This window comes from Odocoileus virginianus, chromosome 23 (assembly GCF_023699985.2).
Source record: "Odocoileus virginianus isolate 20LAN1187 ecotype Illinois chromosome 23, Ovbor_1.2, whole genome shotgun sequence".
Lineage (NCBI taxonomy): Eukaryota > Metazoa > Chordata > Mammalia > Artiodactyla > Cervidae > Odocoileus > Odocoileus virginianus.
This window is the reverse complement of record NC_069696.1, coordinates 38037027-38050476: the sequence shown is the minus strand read 5'-3', so window position 1 is coordinate 38050476 and position 13450 is coordinate 38037027. Positions and strand designations below refer to the sequence as shown.

At 38.1% G+C, this 13450-nt stretch overlaps 1 protein-coding gene across 1 annotated transcript in view; it reads left to right on the top strand.

The window, feature by feature from the left end:
- SYT10 (synaptotagmin 10) overlaps nucleotides 1-13450 on the top strand; it is a 113186-nt gene that overhangs the window by 85303 nt on the left and 14433 nt on the right. The gene's annotated exons all lie outside the window — the stretch shown is intronic.

The following is a 13450-nucleotide window of genomic DNA, read 5'->3' as shown; positions in this document are numbered from 1 at the left end:
TTCTCCAGGGGAACTTCCCAACCCAGGGTTTGAACCAGCATCTCTATGTCCTTTGCTTTGGCAGGTGTGTTCTTTACCACTAGCACCACCTGGGAAGGCTTGGGGCACTATAGAAGTAGAAAAAGAGATTATCAACTAAAGTGTTCTAAACACCTCTTTAGTTTACATTATCATTATGACATTTTTGAAAGGTATTATCAAGTAGATTGCCTTTGGACTTGGGTTTATATCTTAATTTCTTTCTCTACTGATTTAGTTCTTTCACAAAAAATGTGTAACTTACCATACACTTTGGGGCTTCCCTTGTGGTTCAGCTGGCAAAGAATCCACCTGCAATGTGGGAGCTCTGGGTTCGATCCCTGGGTTGGGAAGATCCTCTGGAGAAGGGAAAGTCTACCCACTCCAGTGTTCTGGCCTGAGAATTCCATGGACTGTATAGTCCATGGGGTTGCTAAGAGTCAGACACGACTGAGCGACTTTCACTGCTTACAGCTACTCAGTTACTTCTAAAGGAAGATGCTTGGACTACAGGCTTCCCTGGTGGCTCAGAGAGTAAAGATTCTGCCTTCAATGTAGGAGACCTGGGTTTGATTCCTGGGTCAAAAAGATCCCCTGGAGAAGGGAATGGCTATCTACTCCGGTATTCTTGCCTGGAGAATTCCATGGACAGAGGAGCCTGGAGGGCTACAGTCCATGGACTCATAAAGAGTTGAGCACAACTGAAGTGACTGAGCATGCATGCATGCAGGAACAGAGAGAGATAATAAAGTAAATGAACACACCTTAAAGTTTCTTAAATACATTCTTGAAGGAAATTTCTCTTTTTCTAGATTTGATAAAGAGGTAAAACCCCATCATTCTCTTTAATCCCTTCATTTAAATCACCAAGGTTCTAGAGAGTTATTTGTAAGTTAATAGTGAACTTTGGTACAGCTCTGTAGAAGAAAAAATGATAAGGACAGAGTAGGGAGGTCAGTAGCATTTATTGAATTAAATAAATAAGAAATAATAACATAGATATAGTAAAAGATGACATGGGGAGTGCAATCTATAACATTCTTGTTCTTCAGAGCAAAATAAACTTGCATCACAAAAAGTATTAAGAACACTAATGTAGAAAGGATTCCAGGAAAAACTAACTGAATAAAAAATGAAGTACAAGCATAAATATGGATATCATGCTCCTTTCGATATAATAATGTGGAATCTTAGAATATATATTATGTTGCTAATATTTGCATAAAGAAATACTTGAGTGATATATAAAAACTGAGGGGTGGGAAAGTAAGGGTATAGATGGGAAGGAGACTTCTCATTGCACGTCTTTCCCTGTCTCATATTTTAAAATTTGTTATGAATTTTTATTCATTTTTTAAAATTTGCAATGCATAGTTGAAATATAAAGATAGAAAAGAAATTAATTTCACATTCATTTTGGTGAAAAAGTTTTAAGTAAACAAATATGGAAGAACTTAAGATAAACAATGCATTCTGCAAATTATTGTTTATTTTGCTCTTTCTACCATGTATTGAAAGAGAACCAAATTTCCAGACAAGCAAACAGCAAAGTTGTAATTAAGTTCAAGAATATTTTTTATTTATATGAAGCTTCTCATCAGGGGAGTGCATGCTTTGAGAACATCACCTCATTAAGTCTCACAACAGCCTTGTGAATCAAGTAAGGAACCCGTAAATTATCTTTATCACTAATAGAGAAATGTCATCAGGGACATGATGGGGGTAGTAAATGATAAACCAGGCCTCATTCTCACTGTTAATAAGAGGCTTAGGCCTGGGGCTCATACCACAAAAGTGAGTTTCTTCCTTAGAACATAGTTCCTATTATTAAAACTATATAGGGATGTTTCTATTTTGCAAATAAGTTCATTTATATCATTTTTAGATTTGCATATAAGCAATACCATGCAGTATTTATCTTTCTCTATTGGACTTATTTCACTCAGTATGACTTCTCTAGGTCCATCCGTGTTACTGTGAATGGCATTATTTCATTCTCTTTTAATAACTGAATAATATTCCATGAATATTATTTAATAACTGAATTAATATTCCATGGAATATGAATAATATTCCATATATATATATATACATACCACATGTTCTTTATCCATTCCACTATCAATGGACATTTATTGTAAAACAGAGTTGCAGCGAACATTGGGATACATGTATCCTTTCGATCATGTTTTTCTCTGGGTATGTGCCCAGGAGTGGGATTGCAGGGTCATATGGTAGCTATATTTTTAGTTTTTGAAGTGAAGTGAAGTGTTAGTTGCTCAGTTGTGTCTGACTCTTTGTGACCCCAGGGGCTATAGCCTGCCAGGGTCCTCTGTCCATGGGATTTTCCAGGCAAGCATACTGGAATTCTTAAGGGGAAAAAGGAATGAGTAGACACTCCCTTCTCCAGGGGATCCTCCCAACCCAGGGATCAAACCTGTGTCTCCAGCATTGTGGGCAGATTCTTTACTATCTGAGCCACCAGGGAAGACCCAGTTTTTGAAGAAACCTTCAGAGTGGCTGTATCAATTTACATTTCCACCAACAAATTAGGAAGATTCCCTTCTTTCCACACCCTCTCCAGCATATATTTTTTGTTGACTTTTTGATAATAGCTATTCTGACTAGTGTGAGGTGATATCTTATTGTAGTTTTGATTTGTAGTTCTCTAAGTAATTCACAAGGTTGAGCATCTTTTCATGTGCCTTTTGGCCATCTATATGTCTTATTTGGAGAAATGTCTATTTAGATCTTCAGCCCATTTTTTGATTCAGTTGTATTTCATAAATTTTTATTTATTTCTTTATTATTTATACTTTTGCTGTGTTGGGTCTTTGTTGCTGCATGTGCTTCTCTCTAGTTGAGGTGAATGGGAGCTACTCTGTAGAGACCATTTGGGTTTCTCAATGTTGTGGCTTCTATTGTTGTGGAGCATGGGCTCTAGGGATCATGGGCTTCAGTAGTTGCTGCATGTGGGTTCAGTAGTTGTGGCTCCTGGGCTCTCGAGTGTATAGGCTTAAGAGTAGTTGTGGCTACTTCCATGGAAGTGGGATCTTCCCAGATCAGGGACTGACCCCATATCTCCTGCATTGGCAGCTGTATTCTTTACCACTGAGCAACCAGGGAAGCCCTGGGTTGTTTGTTCTGATGATGTTAAGCTGCATGAGCTGTTTGTAAATATTGAAAACAAACCTCTTGTCAGTCACATGATTTGCAAATATTTTCTCCATTTCTGTGGATTGTCTTTTAGTTTTGTTTATCGTTTCCTTTGCTATGCAAAAGCTTTTGAGTTTAATTAGGTCCCACTTGTTTATTTTTTGCTTTTATTTCCATTACTATGAGAGACAGATCAAAAAAAAGATGTTGCTGTGACTTATGTCAGAGAGAGTTCTGCCTATGTTTTGCTCTAAGGTTTTTTTTTTAAATTAATTAATTAATTTAAATTGGAGGCTAATTACTTTAAAATATTGTAGTGATTTTTGCCATACATTGACATGAATCAGCCATGGGTGCTCTTAGAGTTTTATAGTGTCTGGTCTCACATTTAGGCCTTTAACCCATTTTTAGCTTATTTTTGTGTATGCTGCTAAAGAATGTTCTAATTTCATTTTTCTTAGCATATAGCTGTCTAGTTTTCCCAGCACCATTTATTGAAGAGACTGTCTTACCTCCCTTGTTTCATTGTTTAGTTTTTCCACTTTTGTCATAGATTAATTGACCATAGGAGCATGGGTTTATTTCTGGTTTTTCCATCCTGTTCTGTTGATCAATATTTCTATTTAAACAAACCCACAGATTTAGAGAACAAACTTATGGTTACCAGGGGGAATGGGTGGGGGAAGGAATAGTCAGGGATTAGGGGATTGATATGTACACAATGCTATTGATATACACAACCTGGGCCTCCTTCATAGCTAAGTCAGTAAAGAATCTGCCTGCAATTCAGGAGATCCAGGGTTCAATTCCTGGGTCAGGAAGATCCTCTGGAGAAGGGAATCGCAAGCCACTCCAGTATTCTTGCCTGGAGAATCCCATGGACAGAGGAACCTGGAGGGCTGCAGTCCATGGGGTCTCAAGAGTCAGACACGACTTAGCAACTAAACCACCACCACACCCTGCTATATTTAAAATTGATAACCAACAAGCAGCTACTGTATAGAGAAGATAAGTCTGCTCAATACTGTAACAGCCTAAATGGGAAAAGAATTAGAAAAAGAATGAAGTGAAGTGAACTCACTCAGTTGTGTCTGATTCTTTGCCACCCCATGGACTGTAGCCCACCAGGCTCCTCAGTCCATGGGATTTTCCAGGCATGAATACTGGAGTGGGTTGCCATTTCCTTCTCCAGGGGATCTTCCCAATCCAGGGATCGAACCCAGCTGGGTCTCCCGCATTGTAGGCAGATGCTTTACCATCAGAGCTACCAGGGAAGCCCAGAAAAAGAACAGATGCATGTATATGTGTAACTGAACCACTTTGCTGTAAACCTAAAACCAACACAACTTTGTTAATCAACTCTGTATGTGTGTTTGTTAGTCACTCAGCTGAGTTTGCAACTGTATGCCAATATAAAATTAAAAGTTTAAAAAAATACAGTCATTGAATATTTCCCTTTTACCTTGTTTTCCTCTAGATACCTTATTTCCAGCCACAAAATGTGTTTTGACCCCTTGCTACAAATGCTTATGAAATATAAAGATAATTTTTCTAGAATCTAAAAAACATTAATTTCATTCATTTGCTGAAATAAATTAATGTCACATTTTTGGCTTATTCTAAGGAAATAAGATCTATTATATTGATATAAAAAAAGTTGTGGTGCTATAATTGGAGGATAACTATAAAGAAAAAAAGAACAAATGAAGATAGAATAGACAGTTTTAACCACCTAGTAAACTCACCCCAATGCCTATACCCTCTTTCAAAACCATGCTTCCTTTTTATAAAAAGGTACAAAAAGCAAATTTTGATAAATATTATATCAGTTCAGTTCAGTTCAGCCACTAAGTCTTGACTGACTCTTTGTGACCCCATGGACTGTTGCACACCAGACTTCCCTGTCCATCACCAACTCCCGAAACTTGCTCAAACTCATGTATCTTAGTCAATGATGCCACCCAACCATCTCATCCTCTGCCATCCCCTTCTCCTGCCTTCAATCTTTCCCAGCATCAGGGTCTTTTCCGATGAGTCAGTTCTTCCCATCAGGTGGCCAAAAAATTGGAGCTTCAGCTTCAGTCCTTTCAATAACTATTAAGGACTGATCTCCTTTAGGATGGACTGGTTGGATCTCCTTGCAGTCCAAGGGACTCTCAAGAGTCTTCTCCAACACCACAGTTCAAAAGCATCAATTCTTCAGTGCTCAGCTTTCATTATGGTCCAACTTTCACATCCATACATGACTACTGGAAAAACCATAGCTTTCACTAGACAGACCTTCATCAGCAAAGTAATGTTTCTGCTTTTTAATATCCTGTATAGGTTGTTCATAGCTTTTCTTCCAAGGAGCAAGTGTCTTTGAATTTCATGGCTGCAGTCACCATCTGCAGTGATTTTAGAGCCCAAGAAAATAAAGGCTGTCACTGTTTCCATTGTTTCCCCATCTATTTGCTATGAAGTGATGGGACCAGATGCCATTATCTTAGTTTTTTTTTTTTTAATGTTTTGGAGAAATAACTCCAGAAAGACTCAAGAGACAGCGCCAAAATGAAAACAATGCCCAGTTGTGGTTGTGACCAGTAATGGAAGTAAAGTCTGATGCTGTAAAGAACAAGATTTCATAGGAAACTAGAATGTTAGGTCCATGAATCAAGGTAGATTGGAAGTAGTAAAGCAGAAGATGGCAAGAGTGAACATCATGATTTTAGGAATCAGTGAACTAAAATGGGCTGGAACGGGCGAATTTAATTCAGATGACCATTATATCTACTACTGTGGGCCAGTATCTTTACTACTGTGGGCCATTATATCTACTACTATTCTTCTAAGAATCCCTTAGAAGAAATGGAGTAGCCCGCATAGTCAACAAAATTCCAAAGTGTAGCATTTGGGTGCAATCTCAAAAGGACAAAATGATCTCTGTTCATTTCCAAGGCAAACGATTCAATATCACAGTAATCCAAGACTGTGCCCCAACCACTAATGCCAAATAAGCTGAAGTTTAAGGGTTCTATGAAGACTTACAAGACCTTCTAGAACTAACATCCAGAAAAGATGTCCTTTTTGTCATAGGGGACTGGAATGCAAAAGTAGTAAGTCAAGAGACACCTCGAGTGACAGGTAAGTTTGGCCTTGGAGTACAAAATGAAGCAGTGCAAAGGCTAACAGAGTTTTGCCAAGATTATTCAATGCTCATAGCAAACACCCGCTTCCAACAACACAAGAAATGACTCTACACATGGACATCACCAGATCATCAATATCTAAATGAGATTGATTATTTTCTTTGCAGCTGAAGATGGAGAAGCTCTAAACACTCAGCAAAAACAATACTGGGAGCTGACTGTGGCTCAGATCATGAACTCCTTATTGCAAATATTGTATGATTTTCTATAATACTGTGGCAATTTTTCTACTTAAGGTGATAGGAGTAAGAGTAGAGATCAGTCATCTACAGCAGAACTTGTTATGAATTATTTGTCCTCTTTGGCCCATAAAAATATAGCCTAAATGAAATTTATTCTTTCCTATTGGCATCATACAGATAATACATTTGAGGAAACTTCCTTGAGAATATATGTAAGCCAAATATCACTTTTTTTCCTTTTACATGGCTGAGCATTTAATAAATGATTTGTAGTAATCATTTCTTCAATCCAAACTCCTTATCAAGCATGATGACTGAAACAGAACCTCTAAATTTAGTGCCTTTTCCAACAATTCAAGACAGTCCAACCTAGTAAAGTTTTGCTAATTTCAATTCATTGTGATTATATATACTTATCTAGATACAATGTTGCTATTTCATAAATTTTAGTCTTCTAATTCTAAATCACTTTGAAGGAGATAAATACAGTTGTTCCTATTGGGATTACATTTCTTAGAAATCTCTTACAATAAAGCATGTCCTCAAATAACTAAAAGACACATTATAATTTAGAATGGCTCTTGGTAAAATAATCGGTTTTTTGTGTTGTATTAAACACAGTGATCTTTTCTAGTTCTTTGAATAAGTCTCATTCTGTTGCCCCCCAGTTATGCCATTTGATTATAAAACTGGTAATACTATAGGACATCAGTTACTCATTCAGTTGCTCAGTCATGTCCAACTCTTTGGGAGCCCATGGACTGCAGCACGCCAGGCTTCCCTGTCCATCACCAACAACCAAGCTTGCTCAAACTCATGTATATTGAGTTAATGAGGCCATCCAACCATCTCATCCTCTGTAATCCCCTTCTCCTCCTGCCTTGAATCTTTCCCAGCATCAAGGTCTTTCAAATGGGGCAGTTCTTCCCATCAGATGACTAAAGTATTGGAGCGTCAGCCTCAGCATCAGTCCTTCCAATGAATATTCAGGACTGATTTCTTTCAGGATTGACAAAATGGATCTCCTTGCAGCCCAGGGACTCTCAAGGTTCTTCTCCAGCACCACAGTTCAAAAACATCAATTCTTTGGTGCTCAGCTTTCTTTACAGTCCAACTCTCACATCTGTACATGACTACTGGAAAAACCATAGCTTTGACTAGACAGACCTTTGTTGGCAAAGCAATGTCTCTGCTTTTTAATATGCTGTCTAGGTTGTTCATAGCTTTTCTTCCAAGGAGCAAGTGTCTTTGAATTTCATGGCTGCAGTCACTATCTGCAATGATTTTGTAGCCCCCCAAAATAAAGTCTGACACTGTTTCCATTGTTCCCCCATCTATTTGCTGTGAAGTGATGGGACCAGATGCCATGATCTTTGTTTCTTCAATGTTTAGGGTTTTTTTTTTTTTTTCCCATTTATTTTTATCAGTTGGAGGCTAATTACTTTACAATATTGTAGTGGTTTTTGCCATACATTGACATGAATCAGCCATGGATTTACATGTATTCCCCATCCTGATCACCCCTCCCACCTCCCTTTACACCCGATCCCTCTGGGTCTTCCCAGTGCACCAGGCCCGAGCACTTGTCTCATGCATCCAACCTGGGCTGGTGATCTCTTTCACCCTAGATTATATACATGTTTCGATGCTGTTCTCTTGAAACATCCCACCCTCGCCTTCTCCCACAGAGTCCACAAGTCTGTTCTATACATCTGAGTCTCTTTTTCTGTTTTGCCTATAGGGTTATTGTTACCATCTTTCTAAATTCCATATATATGTGTTAGTATACTGTAATGGTCTTTATCTTTCTGGCTTACTTCTCTCTGTATATTGGGCTCCAGTTTCACCCATCTCATTAGAACTGATTCAAATGAATTCTTTTTAATGGCTGAGTAATATTCCATTGTGTATATGTACCACAGCTTCCTCATCCATTCGTCTGCTGATGGGCATCTAGGTTGCTTCCATGTCTTGTCTATGATAAACAGTGCTGCGATGAACATTGGGGTGCACATGTCTCTTTCAGATCTGGTTCCCTCGGTGTGTATGCCCAGAGGTGGGATTGCTGGGTCATATGGCAGTTCTATTTCCAGTTTTTAAAGGAATCTTCACACTCTTCTCCATAGCGACTGTACTAGTTTGCATTCCCAACAGTGTAAGAGGGTTCCCTTTTCTCCACACCCTCTCCAGCATTTATTGCTTGTAGACTTTTGGATAGCAGCTATCCTGACTGGCGTGTAATGGTACCTCATTGTGGTTTTGATTTGCATTTCCCTGATAATGAGTGATGTTGAACATCTTTTCATGTGTTTGTTAGCCATCTGTATGTCTTCTTTGGAGAAATGTCTGTTTAGTTCTTTGGCCCATTTTTTGATTGGGTCATTTATTTTTCTGGAATTGAGCTGCATGTGTTGCTTGTATATTTTTGAGATTAACCCTTTGTCTGTTGCTTCATTTGCTATTATTTTTTCCCAAACTGAGGGCTGTCTTTTCACCTTGCTTATAGTTTTCTTTGTTGTGCAAATCTTTTAAGTTTCATTAGGTCCCATTTGTTTATTTTTGCTTTTATTTCCAATATTCTGGGATGTGGGTCATAGAGGATCCTGCTGTAATTTATGTCGGAGAGGGTTTTGCCTATGTTCTCCTCTAGGAGTTTTATAGTTTCTGGTCTTACATTTAGATCTTTAATCCATTTTGAGTTTATTTTTGTGTATGGTGTTAGAAAGTGTTCTAGTTTCATTCTTTTACAAGTGGTTGACCAGTTTTCCCAGCATCATTTGTTAAAGAGATTGTCTTTTTTCCATTGTATCTCCTTGCCTCCTTTGTCAAAGATAAGGTGTCCATAGGTATGTGGATTTATCTCTGGGCTTTCTATTCTGTTCCATTGATCTATATTTCTGTCTTTGTGCCAGTACCATACTGTCTTGATGACTGTGGCTTTGTAGTAGAGCCTGAAGTCAGGCAGGTTGATTCCTCCAGTTCCATTCTTCTTTCTCAAGATTACTTTAGCTCTTCGAGGTTTTTTGTATTTCCATACAAATTGAGAAATTATTTGTTCTAGTTCTGTGAAAGTACCCTTTGTAGCTTGATAGGGATTGCATTGAATCTATAGATTGTTTTGGGTAGTATAGTCATTTTGATAATATTGATTCTTCCAATCCATGAACACAGTATATTTCTCCATCTATTTGTCTCTTCTTTGATTTCTTTCATCAGTGTTTTATAGTTTTCTGTGTATAGGTCTTTTGTTTCTTTAGGTAGATATACTCCTAAGTATTTTATTCTTTTTGTTGCAATGGTGAATGGTATCGATTCCTTAATTTCTCTTTCTGTTTTCTCATTGTTAGTGTATAGGAATGCAAGGGATTTCTGTGTGTTAATTTTATATCCTGCAACTTTACTATATTCATTGATTAGCTCTAGTAATTTTCTGGTAGAGTCTTTAAGGTTTTATATGTAGAGAATCATGTCATCTGCAAACAGAGAGAGTTTCACTTCTTCTTTTCCTATCTGGATTCCTTTTACTTCTCTTTCTGCTCTGATTGCTTTGGCCAAATCTTCCAAAACTATTTTGAGTAGTAGTGGTGAGAGTAGGCACCCTTGTCTTGTTCCTGATTTTAGGGGAAACCAGACAAAGATGCCACTAAAAAAGAAAACTACAGGCCAATATCACCGATGAACATAGATGCAAAAATCCTTAATAAAACTCTAGTAAACAGAATCCAACAACATATTAAAAAAATCAAACATCCTGACCAAGTGGGCTTTATCCCAGGAATGCAAGGATTCTTTAATATCCACAAATCAATCAATGTAATACACCACATTAACAAATTGAAAGATAAAAACCATATGATTATCTCAATAGATGCAGAAAAAGCCTTTGACAAAATTCAACATCCATTTATGATTAAAACTCTCCAGAAAGCAGGAATAGAAGGAACATACCTCAACATAATAAATGCTATATATGACAAACCCACAGCAAGCATTACCCTCAATGGTGAAAAATGTTGAGTTTTAAGTCAGCTTTTTCACTCTCCTCTTTCACTTTCATCAAGAGGCTTTTTAGTTCCTCTTCACATTCTACCATAAAGGTGGTGTCATCTGCATATCTGAGGTTATTGATATTTCTCCCAGAAATTTTGATTCCAGATTGTGCTTCATCCAGCCCAGCATTTCACATGATGTACTCTGCATATAAGTTAAATAAGCAGGGTGACAATATACAGCCTTGATGTACTCCTTTCCCAATTTGGAACCAGACTTTTGTTCCATGTCCTATTCTAACCGTTGCTTCTTGACCTGCATACAGATTTCTGAGGTGGCAGGTAAGGTGGTCTGGTATTCCCATCTCTTAGAATTTTCCACTGTTTGTTATGATCCATACAGTCAAAGGCTTTGGTATAGTTAATAAAGCAGAAGTAGATGTTTTTATGGAACTCCCTTGCTTTTTCGATGATCCAATGGATGTTGGTAATTTGATTTCCAGCTCCTCTGCCTTTTCTAAAACCAGCTTGTATAGAACAGACTTGTGGACTCTATGGGAGAACGCGGGGGTGGGATGTTTCAAGAGAACAGCATCGAAACATGTATATCTAGGGTGAAACAGATCACCAGCCCAGGTTGGATGCATGAGACAAGTGCTCAGGCCTGGTGCACTGGGAAGACCCAGAGGGATGGGGTGGAGAGGGAGGTGGGAGGGGGGACCGGGATGGGGAATACATGTAAATCCATGGCTAATTCAATGTATGACAAAAACCACTGCAATGCTGTAAAGTAATTGGCCTCCAACTAATAAAAATAAATGAAAAAAAAAAAACAGCTTGAACATCTGGAAGTTCTCAGTTCATGTACTGCTGAAGTCTGGTTTGTAGAATTTTGAGCATCACTTTGCTAGTATGTGGAATGACTGCAATTGTGCAGTAGTTTAAACAATCTTTGGCATTGCCTTTCTTTGGGGTGCAATGAAAACTGACCTTTTCCAGTCCTGTGGCCACTGCTGAGTTTTCCAAATTTGCTGGCATACTGAATGCAGCACTTTCACAGCATCATCTTTTAGGATTTGAAATATCTCGGCTGTAGTTCCATCACCTCCACTAGCTTTGTTCATTGTGATGCTTCCTAAGGCCTACTTGACTTCTCAATCCAGGATATCTGACTCTAGGTGAGTGATCATACTATTGTGGTTATCCTGGTCACTAAGATTTTTTTTTTTAAAATAGTTCTTCTGTGTATTCCTGCCACCTCTTAATATCTTCTGCTTCTGTTAGGCCCTTACCTATTCTGTCCTTTATTGTGCCCATTTTTGCATGAAATTCTCCCTTGGTGTCTCTAATTTTCTTGAAGAGATCTCTAGTCTTTCCCCTTCTTTTGTTTCCCCCTATTTCTTTGCATTGATCACTGAGGAAGGCTTTCTTACCTCTCCTTGCTATTCTTTGGAACTCTGCATTCAAATGGGTATATCTTTCCTTTTCTCCTTTGCCTTTAGCTTCTCTGCTTCTCTTAGCAATTTGTAAGGTCTCCTCAGGCAACCATTTTGACTTTATTTTTTATATTTTGAGGATGGTCTTGATCACCACCTTCTGTACAATGTCATGAACCTCTGTCCAAAGCTCTTTAGGCACTCTGTCTATAAGATCTAATCCCTTGAATCTATTTGTCACATCCACTGTATAATTAAGAGATTTGATTTAGGTCATATTTGAATGGTCTAGTGGTTTTCCTTACTTTCTTCAATTTTAGTTTGAATTTTGTAATAAGGAGTTCATGATCTGAGCCAAAGTCAGCTCCTGGTTTTGGTTTTGCTGATTGTATAGAGCTTCTCCATATTCAGCTGCAAAGAAAATAATCAATCTCATTTCGATATTGACCATCTGGTGATGTCCATGTGTAGAGTCGTCTCTTGTGTTTTTGGAAGTGGGTGTTTGATATGAGCAGTGCATTATTTTGGCAAAACTCTGTTAGCCTTTGCCCTGCTTTTTTTTTTTACTCCATGACCAAACTTGCCTTTTACTCCAGGTATCTCTTGACTTCCTATTTTTGCATTCCTGTCCCTTATGATGAAAAGGACATTTTTTGGGATGTTAGTTCTAAAAGATCTTGTAGATCATCATAGAATTGTTCAGCTTCTGTCACATAAGTGGTTGGAGCATAGACTTGGTGAGTGATCATACCATCACTTACTCTGATATTGAATGGTTTGCCTTATAAATGAATAGAGATCATTCTTTCATTTTTGAGATTGCACCCAAGTACTGCATTTTGGACTCTTTTGTTGACTGTGAGGGCTACTCCATTTTTTCTAAGTGATTCTTGCCCACAGTAGTAGATATAATGATCATCTGAATTAAATTCACCCATTCTGGTTCATTTTAGTTCACTGATTCATAAAATGTCAATGGTCACTCTTGCCATCTCCTGTTTGACCACTTTCAATTTACCTTGATCCATAGACTTAACATTCCAGATTCCTATGCAATATTGTTCACAGGAAGTCATCAGACATTGCTTCCATCACCAGTCACATCCACAACTGGGCAATATTTTCACTTTGGCTCTGTCTCTCCATCTTTCTGGAGTTATTTCTCCATTATTCCAGTAGTATATTGGGCTCCTACCTATCTGAGGGGTTCATTTTTCAATGCCTTATCATTTTTCCTTTTCATACTGTTCATGGGGTTCTCAAGGCAAGAATACTGATGTGGTTTGCTATTTCCTTCTCCAGTGGACCACGTTTTATCAGATCTCTACACCATGACCCATACATCTTGGGTGGCCCTACATGGCATGGCTCAAAGTTTCATTGAGTTAGACAAGGCTGTGTTCTATGTGATCAGTTTGGTTAGTTTTCTGTGATTTTGGTTTTCATTCTATCTGCTTTCTGATGGATAAAGATAAGAGGCT